This window comes from Mirounga angustirostris, unplaced genomic scaffold (assembly GCF_029215605.1).
Source record: "Mirounga angustirostris isolate CCGP_5_RB_7025 unplaced genomic scaffold, mMirAng1.0.hap1 SCAF_1, whole genome shotgun sequence".
Classification (NCBI taxonomy): domain Eukaryota; kingdom Metazoa; phylum Chordata; class Mammalia; order Carnivora; family Phocidae; genus Mirounga; species Mirounga angustirostris.
This window is the reverse complement of record NW_026991709.1, coordinates 111907235-111918776: the sequence shown is the minus strand read 5'-3', so window position 1 is coordinate 111918776 and position 11542 is coordinate 111907235.

Sequence of the window (11542 nt, the reverse complement as noted above, 5' to 3'; positions counted from 1 at the left end):
TATCTCTGGGTTGTAGTTTCAAGCCCCACACTGGGTATAGAGATTACTTAAAAATAAAATCTTTCAAAAAAAGATAAAAATAAAAAGAGCAAGATACCAAAAAAAGTATATAGAATAAACATGTATGTACATAAGAAAAAACAAACGCTATGAGTTTTAAAAAGACCTAAAGGAAATCCAACTCAACTCAAATGATCAGTAAGAAGACTTTGACTTTTTTCCTTCCTTCTAGCTTATATTATTCAAAAAAAAAGTTTAACTATCATAAGTTTTAAAATATACAAAATATAAATAAAAAGGTCCCCAAAATCAAGTGTAAAATGAGTATATAACAAATAAGTTTCACTGACTATTGAATTTTTTGTTCTATAAATTTTCTTTTTTTCCCCCAAAGATTTATTTATTTTGGGGGGTGGGCAGAGGGAGAGAGAATCTCAAGCAGACTCCATGCTGAGCACAGATGCCTGACATGGAGCTTGATCTCACGACCCTGAGATCACGACCTGAGCTGAAACCAAGAGTAGGACATTTAACCGACCATGCCATTCAGGCGACCCTGTGCTATAAATTTTCAATTCTATTGTGTTGTATTTAAATGTTTTGGTCTTTAAACACAAATGAGAAGGAAAGAAAACTACCAGTTAGCAATCCATCAAAATTATTTTCAAGATAGCAGTTAAGAATATTGAGCATCTAAATCTTGTAATTCATACAAAATGAATTCATGCTTGCTAAATCAGCTCATTTCAAATACTTTCATTATTTCCTTTTCTGCCTACACAGAAGAGAATCATATATTTAATTAGGAAGCAAATTTTCATTGCAAGATTTATGACAAATACAGCTGCCTTTTGAATAGAAGATAGTAGTTTATTCAATTTGAGGATTATCTATAAATTTTAAAACATACCCATAGGTGCCAGCACATAGAATCTTGTCAGTGAGTGTCATCTATACAGATACTGTAGTTTAGCAATTTTATTTTTTTATTTTTTTAAGATTTTATTTATTTAGAGAGAGAGCACAAGCAGGGGGAGCAGCAGAGGTAGAGGAAGAAGTAGACTCCATGCTGAGCAAGGAGCGCAATGCTGGGTTCGATCCCAGGACCCCGGGATCATGACCTGAGCCAAAGGCAGTTGCCTAACTGACTGAGCTACCCAGGTGCCCGTGTAGTTTAGCAATTTTTTTTTTTTAAAGATTTTATTTATTTATTTGACAGAGAGAGACACAGCGAGAGAGGGAACACAAGCAGGGGGAGGGGGAGAGGGAGAAGCAGGCTTCCCGCCGAGCAGGGAGCCCGATGCGGGGCTCGATCCCAGGACCCTGGGATCATGACCTGAGCCGAAGGCAGACGCTTAACGACTGAGCCACCCAGGCGCCCCTAGTTTAGCAATTTCAATGAATAAATCACTTGATTGTCAGAAGACAGTAGAAGGACTCCACAGTTGTCCGTGCATGCGAACCGGAGAATGAGGACAAATGTACACCTCCTGAATTCCCCTCCCTTCCTCCCCCCTCCCTCCCCTCTTCCCTTCTACCCTCCCTCCCTCCCTTCTTCTCCAACTTTTTATTTAGAAAACTTCAAATCTACATAAAATTTAAAGGAACAGTACGATGAACACCTATATATTTTCACCTAGGATCCACAAACGTTCACATCTGCTTGCTCTCTCTTTCTGAACCACTGGGAAGTAATGTGCAGATAATCATGAAACTTCACTACCAGATATTTCAGTGCCCATGAGAGCTGCATTTTTTAACAATCGGTCTGCTGAGGATTCCTTTCTTGTTGGCGGCTTGCCTCTCCTACAGCTGGTCAGCATCGCACCCTCCCACCCCCCGCCTCCGAGGCACACTGTGGGGGGACTTGGGCTCGCAGCCTAGTTCCACAAGCTCCTCGCTGAGTGACCCCAGCAAGCTTCCTCACTTCCCGAGCCTTAGTTACCCCGACCGCCTCTTGCAGACCTTTTCCAGAGAGTGTGCAGAGCTCCCGCATTCAAGCAGGAAGTATTTACTGAGAGATTCCTGAGCCTGGCACAGGCCTTCCATGAGGTAATAGATGGAAACATGCCTTAGATACAAACTATGAGACCTGGGTTGGGTGTCGGCTGTGCAGTCTTGGCCAAGTCTGTTGCACGCAACCGTTTCTTTGTCTGCAGAACGTGCTTGTTAAACCTACTTCCTGAGGTTGCTGCGTGTCTAACATGGGGTGATAAATATGCATGCATACCAACAGTTAGAAGGCTCAGCACATTGTACTGATTGTTATTTACTGATAGAAACATTGGTGAGGCAGCGGAGCGTCAAGGAGAGGAGCGAGGAGCACAGTCTCCGAGGTCAACCTCCCTGGGTTCAAATCCTCGCTCCTCTACTTATTAGTTGTGACTTTGTATACATCACTTGAGTTCTGTGCCTCTTATCAAAAAAATTTTTAATAATATATGATGTGGGGCACCTGGGTGGCTCAGTTGGTTAAGTGTCTGCCTTCAGCTCAGGTCATGATTCCAGCGTCCTGGGATCAAGTCTGCATCAGTGGGGAGTCTCCTTCTCCCTCTCCCTCTGCCCCTCCCCGCCCCGCTCATGCTGTCTCTCAAATAAATAAAAATCTTAAAAATAATAATAATAATAAATGATGCAAAATAAAATGAAGCCTGTAACCTAAACACAGGTAAGTGATGGATGAAAGACCCGAAACAGTCAGAAAAGTATTGAAAATATTCAATAGGTAACCAATATGGGGCAGGAGTAATCAGGAAGAAGAGGGGTGATGGGGAGGGGGAAGGGAAGGAGAGAAGAAAGCAAAAAAAAAAAAAAAAGAATGATGTCATAATTAACTTTTCTACCTTCTAGGGAGACGGACCAGTTTAAATCTCCTTGATGAGCTGCTCTAACTCGACGGCATGTAGGACATTACATTAGACTTATTCTTATTAGAATTATATTATACTAGACTTATTCTTCCTGGGGTTGGCAGTTCCTATCTGCGTCCTAACTGACAAAGCTTTGGGAGAGCAGAGTTGTTCCTTCCACTTTCCAAGCAACTTAGCTCAACTCAGATTTTTATGCTATTTTCAAATAAAAAATTGTTCAGCCACTTAAGTTAGGTTTATATATCTTTCAGACTCGCTTCCTTCTAGAATTGAAGAACAGGTTCAAAGCAGAGTTATCATGATTTGTTTTGAGGGAAAAATGTGTCAGGTTACACACACTGCCATACTGCTTCTTTGTATATAGAGATGTTTATATCTTTGGAAGTTTTACATAATTCAACGGAGGAAAGCATATCAAAAATGAGAAACTAAGACCAGTTTTTGTTTTCAAGATTTATGAGAAAAAACAGAATGACTGATGTACCATAAATAATTTTATTTGGTGTTTTTGGCCTATTGCATTTGAATTACTTATGACTAGACTTTTGAGCCTGCTTATGTTTGCAAAGGTGATATAATAAAGATTGTGTGTGTTTGGGAGGGAGGAGAAAAGACTGAATGACTTCCACACTTTTTTTCTTCTTCTCTACAAATGGCTTCTTTTGATGAAACAAAAAACAATGTTTTAGAAAAGTTGACTTCAGTGATAATTTTTGTCAGCGTATAACCAGGATTAAGGTAATAGGTATTATTAATTCTATGTTTTATATTAAGATATTAAGTTTGGTTTTATGAGTCAGGCACTAATAAGGAGTCCAATCCATTCTGTTGATTTGAGTTCAAACCCCAGTTCTACCACACACCAGCTTGGGGATCCTGGGAGAGTTACTTTCTAAGTCTCCATTTCCCTACTGCTGAAAGGCAACCCATCAGCCAAGAGATTTTGAAGTTCCCCAAGGTGAAACAAGGAGGCCCGTTGAATTGTCAACATGACTAACGTACAATTAAAAGGGTCTCAGAAGAGGTACATGCCAGAGAGCCTCACTTCTGGACCTGCCAAGCTGAGAGGCTGCACTATGTGGGTCAGGCACGCTGAAACTACGTTTCTCACAGTCGTCAGGAAAGCGATTAACAATCACCTCCTGAGTGCTGGCCATGGGGCCTGGGCACTGAAGACATGAAGGTTACAGGCTGTGATTCTGCCCTCACTATAGGGAGAAGTCTGGGATCAGGTCAAGACCCCATCTGGCACGTAATGGGCAGAAGGAAGAAAGGCGAGCAGATAGGCACTTAAGATCACACACACACACACACACACAGTTTCAAGTCAATGTAGAATGTTGGTTCTCAACGATGATCATCAGAATCACCTAAAAAATGTCCTATTATGATTCCTGTGCCCCAGCCTCGACTTACTGCATCTGAAAATCTAGGTATAAGGCATAAAAACCTGTCTTTTGTTATTTAGTTTTAAATAACACGCTCTACTGATTAATATTAATATGATGGCTTATACATTAAATCCTAAAGGGTGACACAGGTAATGATGTTCCAGAGGTTCAGAGACATCAGGCCATTACGATTGATTCACCTATGTTCTCTGGCAAGGAAATAAGAATGTAGATAAAAGGGCATCGATTGCTTATTTAGGGGTTTTCACTGATTCAGAACTTGAAAATGAAGAAATTATAGTCATCATCAAATCTGATCTCATTATTTTATAGATGAAGAATTAAAACAATTCTTTGACGAGCTTTCACACAAAAGGCCATTTTTCAAATCCAATTAACATAAAATTAAAGAAAAATGCTTACCATGGATTAAAGGGATTAAAAGGAAGAGACAGAAAACAAAGGGTAAAGATGTACGGGCCCCTCCCTTGGTTGATGCTCCTACACACACACACACACACACACACACACACACACATTTGGTCATAAGACTGTCTAGAAACTTCTCTCTGGGAGTTGCCAGCTTTGTGTTGATTTCACAAATACATGACTTATGTCTTCACATTTGAGATTACAAATTCTTTGAGGCAAGGACAGTATCTGATTCAAGTCTGCACCTCCAGTGCATAATAGGGGCCCTAGGACATAGTAGGCAATCAATAAATTTGTTGTGTCAGTAGAGGGATATATAAATCCGTATCACAAGGATTTGCCCTTTGTAATTGCGGGAGCTAGCTAGCTAGTGTCTTTGGGGCTGAGGCTGGAGCTTAAGGTCCACAGGGCAGGTCAGCAGAAAGAAGAGATGGATATAGAGTGTGAGAGAGCAAGAACAAGCTGGAACCCACCTGAGCTGCAGCCCCAGAAGCTGGGGCCCTTTGTCATGGAGCTAAACACACCCTACCCACCCGAAGGGTCAGTGAAGCTGGAGGAGATACTGGGGAAGGCTGTAGGGCAGTTGTAGGGCCCGCATGCTGCTTTGCGTCAATGAGATGAGTTTGTATGAGCTACAAAACGCTGCTGCCTCCCTTCGGCCCTCCAAAGTTTGCAAGAGTTGTTCTTGCGGGTGTCCCAATAGGAAACATACAAAAAGCAACTTCGGCAAATATAGTTGGGCTTAGCCAAGTTGACACATTACAAAGCCACCATCTCCAGCTGAGAGAAAGGAATGGGTGTTTGTTTGTTTGTTTGTTTTTGTGTGTGTGTACGTGTGCTGTTTTAGTGTAGATCAGGGTTTCTCAACTTCTACACAATTGATATTTGGTACCAGATAATTCTTTATCAAAGTGGGGAGAGCGGTCCTGGGCCCTGAAGGATGTTTAGCAGCTTCCCTGACCTCTACTTAGGAGATGCTACTAGGAACCTTCCCTCCTCAGTTTTGACAACCAAAAATATCTCCAGATATTGCCAGATATCCCCTTGGGGGACAAACTCACCCATAGTTGATAATCACTGGTCTGGATCATGTGCTGCTTGAGAAGAACCATCAGTTCTTTTTCCTGGAAGCCAACATGGTGTTTTGCACGTAGAAAGTGCTTAGTAATTACTGGTTGTATGTAAACATATGTGCATAAACAAATATTTACCTATCACCAAAGTGACATATACACATTTAAAAGAAGGTGCTCTGCTCCTTAAATGTTCGAGTTCTGGCTTCAGAGCACTACTCTGTTTGGTCTAAATACTCTCCCAGATAATCTTCACCACTATGGTTCTAATGACTATGTTCATGACTCCTGTGTCTTTATCTCCAGCCCAGACCACTGCCCTGTCTGCTAAATATCTTTTGGGTTTTGGGGTTTTTTTTTTAAAAGATTTTATTTATTTATTTGAGAGAGATCAAGAACACACAAGCAGGGGGAGAAGCGGAGGGGAAGGGACATGGACAAGCAGACTTTGCATTGAGCCCAGAGCCCCACATGGGACTTGATCCCAAGACCGTGAGATCATGACTTGAGCCAAAACCAAGAGTCAGAGACTTCACTGACTGAGCCACCCAGGCATGCCTAAATATCTGTTTCTGAATGTTTCACAGGCATCTCAAAGCAACAGTTCCGGCCTGAGCTCTTCCAGTCCTCCATGCATGGCTCTCCTAGAACCCTGGCCTCGGAGAGTGCCGTTATCTGCATTTAAGCAGACACAGAACTGAGAATGACCCTAGAGGACTGTCCTAACTACAGAACCTACCACGCCCCTACCCTTTCAGTGGCTTTCATCACCCAGCCCCTACTGGCCCCTGCAGACCCAGCATCACTCTGCCCAGAACCTGGGGATCCTGGTCTTTGGCCCCACACACTCTTTCAGACCCTTTCTTGCATATGCTGTTCCGTGTGTGTAGAAATGCTCATTTCCTCCTGCTCATCAGGGTAAATGCTTCTTCTCCTTCCAGATTCCATTCAGGGCTCATCTTGTCCAGCTTCTTCCTTCCCATAGTCCCCACAGTTAATTGATAGCCCCTCCCCAATCTCCCATGGTATCCTGTATACATCAGAATGGTTGCCCTTCCGTGTTATACCACATAACACTTCCTTCTTTCCCTCTGGACTGAGAACGCCTTGAGCTCAGAAACTCCATCTTATCAAAGTTCAGACCTCTCCCCAACCCTGGGCCTGGAACATAGTAACTGTGCTCTGGATGGGTATTATCATTGTCATGGAGGTGTGACTGAATTAGTCTGCTCAGAACAAAGAAAAAGCCACTCTCAAGCTGAAAATCAAGCTTTTGTCATAAAAAATAACCCCAGGGCGCCTAGGTGGCTCAGTCGGTTAAGCATCTGCCTTCGGCTCAGGTCATGATCCCAGAGTTCTGGGATGGAGTCCCACATCAGGCTCCCTGTTGGGTGGGGAGCCTGCTTCTCCCTCTGCCGCTCCCCCTGCTTGTGCTCTCTCTCTCTGACAAATAAATAAATAAAATCTTTAAAAAAAATAAATAACCCCAGCACTTACTGGTAATACCCAGAAACCTTGGTAAGTAATATACATGCATGATTTCACTTGGTCCTCAAAACAACTGACCAAGTGCTCACGACTGCCCTTGCCTCACATGCTGCTCTGTCTTCACCAGATTTCAGGGAGGCTTCTCTCCTCCCCCAGGCCCCTGACCTCCGCTTGCCCCCAAGCCTGAGCAAGCACGGAAATGTCCCTTTATTAGCTTATCCGGGGAATCGGCTGACCACAGGGAGACACATTTCCTGTCAGACCCCAGCAAGCATGCCATGTGCTTGCCCAATGTCCCATCGCTGCCAAGCTCTGCTTAGCCCAGCCTGGAAAAGAAAAGCCTTTTCTGTTTGTTTCTGAGACGCCTGCAGATTCCTGAGATTGGAGATTCTCGTGTTGCAATAGTCTTTTTGAATAAAGTTTTTCCTTATCTAAGTCTGGTTTTTTTTTTAACCTGGCACAACTTTATGATATAGAAACTATGATTAGCTCCTTGCGTGTAAGAAAGAAGAAAATGAGGCTTAGAAAAAATAAACTTTCCCAGAGCCCCATAAACAGCAAATGAAAAATCTGGGATCTAAACCCAGATCATCTGCCTGTTTGAAGGTAAGAGTCCCACTCTCACCCACGGTGCTCTAAACCTCACTAATTTCCTAACAGCATCCAAGAAGGGAGGCTTTGTGATGCTTATCTCCAGTTCCTATGTGGAACTGAAAGCATGAGCATTTTGTTATTTTTTAAAATGTCACAATTTATCCTGTTCATTCATTCATGTTAACCTGAATTAGTGCAAATGATCAATTAAAATATCATAATCAAAATCAGCATTTTTATATAATCTTTCAAAGCACCTATATGAAGACAACCACACCCAGTCGATGTCCCTTCCCTCCCTCCCCCCGGCACCCCCCAACCCCCCTCCCACCCGTTGCTCCCTCCTCTGCTTTTTCTTTCTACTCGCTGACATTATCCCCTCTGTGTAGAAAAAGCCGGAATGCAGAGGCAGATTTCTATAATCCTCAGGGTTAAAAACGAAGAGGAAAGAAAAGGCAGGTTCCTGAGCTCTCTGCCTCACCTGCGGCAAGCAAGGCAGCTACCCCCCAACCCCCCTCCAGTCACCACTCACCGGTGCTGCCACCCACTGCGAGCTTACACTGGCAGAACATGCGACCTGATGTGGAAATCAGTCTTGACATGCGTCAAACCCCTTTAGTAGTCACAACCCATGGGGTAGTTGTGCTATTATTATCGTCCCTATTGAGAAGTGAAGAAACTGAGGCATGAAGAGCTTGAGCAAGAAGCCCAAGGTCACGGAGTGAGTCAGTGGCAAGACTGCCGTTAAACCCAGGACTCCCGGCTGCCTCCCAGCCCCTGGCACACTCCCCTGCCCCATCCCCCCACCTCTCAAGGGGAAGAAGGCTCTGCTGCGGCCCCACGTCAGCTCTGCTCCTTTCCACTGGCCAGGCAGAGCTTCAGCTCCTTCTGAAGAGAGCTTAATGAACTGAGTTCAAAGAAAATCAATGGCAGATGTTGAGCCAAGGAGGAAAAACCACTGGAAGCTGATGTCAATGATCTGTAGCTGAATATGCTGTGATCTAGTCCACTTTTAACTACATGTGTCTTCTCTGGCCAAGCTTCTTCAGGAGTGTTTTGGGATCACTCTTTCGGTGTGTGGCACTTCCTGGGACAGGGGAGGAGAACCGGGTGCCTAGACATTCAGTAACTGTGCAGCATGGAAAACTTCTCAGCGTCCTCCCCAGTAAATGAAAGTGATGAGTCAGGCTGTGGCTAAGTTCTTCTCTAGTGCTATCATGCTCTAGTTAGAGGATCGTCAGAAGTAGCCTGAGTTATTAACATCTCGATCCACAGAGCTTAGCTCCGTTGGAGAGCTTTTAAAAATCCCAGTGTCCAAGCCCCACCTCCAGAAAAATACTGATTTAATTAAAGGAGATTGGAGCCCAGGCATTGGTGGCTTCCAAAAACTAAAAAAAAAAAAAAAAAAAATCACCAGGTGATTCTAATAAGGAAGCCGGTTTGAGAACCTCTACTCTGGAGTGTTCTCAAACTTGAGTATTCATCAAAAATACCTGGAGGGCTTATTCCCACCCCAGAGTTTCTGATTCAGTAGGCTTGGGTGTGGGGCATCTCAAGTAAGTTCCCAAGAAATGCTGATTCTGCTGGCTCAGAGTACACATGTTGAGAACTCCAAAAGTTTCCACACGCTCGGAAATGGTATATATAGTCAGAGGAGTATTTTTTTCCCTGCCCTGGGGAGAAAGCTCATATATTTCATTAGATTCTCAAAGAGATCCATGACTCCAGAAAGGTTAAGAGCCAGAAGTAGAGTCAAATCATTAAATTTAAAGCTTTTTGTAGGCAGGGTTTCATAGCAGAGGATTTTGCAACTTTTTCAGTCTTAATGTAGCCCCAGGTGTGTGTGTGTGTGTGTGTGTGTGTTCATGAATTACCTGGGCATTGCTGGGCTATAAGATACCAACACACTGACCAGTCTATACTCGGTTTCCCACCCCAAATTTGCACTTGGGACATCAGGTTGAGGAAGAGGGTAAATATGACAACTTTCCTGAGAAGCAAATGTGAATTTTGTGGGGAGGGAGAGGGAGAATGCCCAGTGATACCACTGAAACAGAAATAAAACCTCTACAGATAATCATGCTGTCTCATGCCCATTGACGTTGGGGCCATAAACTTGAGAAAATGAGTGTTGTGCCATAACAATTACCCTGAGGATCAGTTAAATAACATTTCATCTGCATGAGTTATACTCATCCTCTCATTCAAAATGTGGCATGGGAAGTTCATACATAAACTTTATATGATCTTTCATCCTTTCACATTTTCTATTTTTGTGAATGTTTTCCAATATACACAATACATTAGAACAGTCATCTATGCATATAGCTTATAAATAAGGAAATAAACAGGCAAACATATATACATTTCATGATAAAAAGTTTGGAGACTACTCACCAGGTGTGGTGGTCCTCAAACTTTAGAATGAGCCAGAATCACCTGGAAGCTTGCTAAGTAAATGCAAATTCCCAGCCCTCACTCTACTTCAGATTCAGGAAAGTCAGAGAAATTCACATTTTACACTAACATCTTAGGATATTCTGAGGCAGGTGATCCACTGACTCCAATATGAATCTTATTCTGAGAATGCCTTAATTTTTCTTTTGTTTTCTTTTTCTTTCTTTCTTTTCTTTTTTTGCTCTGTACTTTAAAAAAAACCCTCATTCTCACCCAAAAGCCACAGATCTTCCTGGCAACGTGTATATATAAATGAGTGCAAAGAGGAAACAAAAACTGCAGTCTCCTGTCTTTCTAATTCCCCTTCGTGATACCCCATCCCTTAGCCAGTCTGCACGGTGATTAGGGGGCGGGGCGGGGGGGCGGGGATTGAGAGAGGGGCCGGTCACCACGCCCTGGCAGAGCCAGCTGCTGCCCTCTAGTGGCGGCTCAGCGCACGGCTCACTCAGTGGGCAGTTTCTCAGAAGACCGGTTTGGCCATCTTTCTAAGTATCTCCCCATAAAGAAATATTTTCCAAAAGCCTCATCAATTTAAGACCCACAAGTGTGAGCAAACAAGTCAACAAAAATGGCACTGTCCAAAGGAAGGGCTGCAGTGTGAAAAACAATATTCTCACAAACATATTCTTCCATTCAACAAATATTTTGAAAATATTTTTCAACAGTCTACTGGGCATCCATCAAGGTGCTAGTCATAAAAGAAACAAAAATCCCTGTTCTCACGGCACTGATAGGCTAATGGGAAGAGACAATGAAGAAGTGAATTATCTCTTACTGTTATATGGAGGTAAGTGCTGTGGAGAAAAACAGGGCCTGGGAAGAAGAGAGGGAAAAGCTCACAAAAAAGGAGGAAATGAACATTTATTGACCACCATTTATTTATTTACTGGGTATTCTATATAAGTCAGTTTTCTGAATCTTCACCTCTCTCTCACTGCTCCCCCACTTTTATTATAATAGCCAATTTTACATGTAAAGAAAAACTGTAAGAGACTTGGCTAAGGCCACTGTGTTAATTAATAGCTGCGTGGTATGGAACTCCTTAACTGTTGGAGGAATGGAGCCCCCGGCAAATTTGTAAAGGAGACTGCCCACACATGCCCTTTCTTAATGCTCACACACCCACCTCTCCAGGACTGGCAATGCTGCGTGGAATGTGCTGGACCTCACCCTTCCCTGTTAGGGCTTCCCTCTTATTCTCTCAAACTCTTATTTTACTCTATGCTAATTCCATAAA